Below are 1,909 nucleotides of genomic sequence, written 5' to 3'. Positions count from 1 at the left end.
CGTGTTAACAGCTTCAGAACCACCAGGTCCAAACAGAACCACCAGGTCCAAACAGCTTCAGAACCACCAGGTCCAAACAGAACCACCAGGTCCAAACAGCTTCAGAACCACCAGGTCCAAACAGAACCACCAGGTCCAAACAGAACCACCAGGTCCAAACAGAACGCTGAGTCAGAAAGTTCTGCTTCAGGCACACAGACCGGTTCGGGCAGATCCAGAACCCGGGTCATTTGGACTTTATTTTCCTGAACAAAGTGAACATTTCACAATAAAAGCTGCTGAGTGAACCTTTCAAAATAAAGGTTTCAGTTGAACAGAATTTAAAGCGGCAGAACTTTTGTTCTGAAAGAACCTGGACCCGCAGAACCGGACCATCTGGGCCTTAAAACATGGAGGTTCTGGTTCTGCAGTTCCAGGTTCTGTTCATCTCAGCTCAAGTAGAGGAACAACGCTCCGAACCGAACCAGAACCACAGGTTCGACCCATTCAGACGAGTAGACAAAAGAACCGGGACCGACTGGACCCGGTACCGTCTGACTTTAACTATAATCCAGATTAAATTAGCGCTTCATGGGGTTGTCTGGTCTGGTTCTGGTTCTGGTTCTGGTCTGCTGGACCCACCGGACCACAGCAGACAAGATGAACTTTAACTAACCGGGCCGAGCGGTTCGACCCGGTTCGACCTCTGCAACATTCATACTTTCCAGGTAAACAGGATCAGAACCGAGTTTAACCGAACTCACCGTCTGTCCCGCTCCTCCCGAACCGGTTTGGACCCGAACTCAGAGTCTTTAAGGTCCAGCTTCGAGAAGGAAACCGGTCCGGATCAGACACAAACTCCAACCGAACCGGACCGCCGTTCTACTGGTTCTGTTCCAGCAGCAGCACCGAACTCTTTGTACTTGTTCGGCTGCAGCTCTGCGCATGCGCAGTGGTGAAGGTTAATGAGCAGGCACACACAGGTGTGCTCACCTGTCCGGCTGGGACCCACTGGGTCAACCCGAACCGGACCGGCTGACTTACTGAAAACAATCCAACCTTTAAAGCAGTTTTCACCGGTTTTACTGAACGAGTTTAGTTTAAACATGAATTTAACAAGTCAAACAAGCTGAAGTCCTGTCAGCTGACCCTGCTCCTCCTCCGCCGGACAAACTAGTTCTGAGCGCATTGATACTGACGTTTCACAACCTTCAGGACTAATAACATGTTGGTTTATTTCTTCTTTTAGCTCCATAAACTAATATTGTATTAAATTAAAGCTTTACTGGTCAGAAAAATGTGCATTTTAATCATTTAAAAGTTTAAATACAAACCCAAACGATCTACATCCGGTTCTGACCCTGACCAGCTGAACTGGACCTTTAACACCACCTGGTGCTGGTTTGATTAAACAACCGTTTCTTTTTCAGCTGGTGGTTAAACTGGAGCTGAGTGTTTCTCCTCATCTTTTCATCACAACAAACTCAGAAACATTTAAACAAATTTTAATATTTGAGGGAAAAAACTGCTTTGTTTTCATTCAGGTTTAAACTGAAAACATGACGTCACAAACCTTCAGTAGAGACAGCAGTAGATCCAAACATTGTTCAGCTTATTTTATGTTTTTATTTTATTTTATTTTTTCAGATAACAGAATAAAATGACAGAAAGAAAACAACAGGTTTTAAAGCAGAGGTTCCTGGACTTGGTTTCTGGACCCGGCTGTGGTTCTGGAAACAGTTGGTGGGTTCTGAGAGGCTTTCTACAAATCATTTCACAGAGACTGTAAACTCTGTTACACTTTAATAAAACAATTATAAACTGTTGCTTTATTTAGTGCAACAAAAACTGAGAGGGTTAGAAACTGAGGATGGATGGATGGATGGATGGATGGATGGATGGATGGATGGATGGATGGATGGATGGATGG

The 1,909-nt window shown here is 44.9% G+C and overlaps 1 protein-coding gene across 1 annotated transcript in view; it reads right to left on the bottom strand.

The window, feature by feature from the left end:
• Positions 1 to 894, bottom strand: part of kank1a (KN motif and ankyrin repeat domains 1a) — a gene marked incomplete at its 3' end in the record, with an annotated part of 9,648 nt that extends 8,754 nt beyond the window's left edge. Inside the window, 1 exon segment of the mRNA XM_014033865.1 lies at positions 744 to 894.
• Positions 895 to 1,909: the final 1,015 nt, after the last annotated feature.

This window comes from Austrofundulus limnaeus, unplaced genomic scaffold (genome assembly GCF_001266775.1).
Source record: "Austrofundulus limnaeus strain Quisiro unplaced genomic scaffold, Austrofundulus_limnaeus-1.0 Scaffold1876, whole genome shotgun sequence".
In the NCBI taxonomy this organism is placed as follows: Eukaryota; Metazoa; Chordata; class Actinopteri; order Cyprinodontiformes; family Rivulidae; genus Austrofundulus; species Austrofundulus limnaeus.
This window is presented reverse-complemented; position numbering and strand designations above follow the sequence as displayed.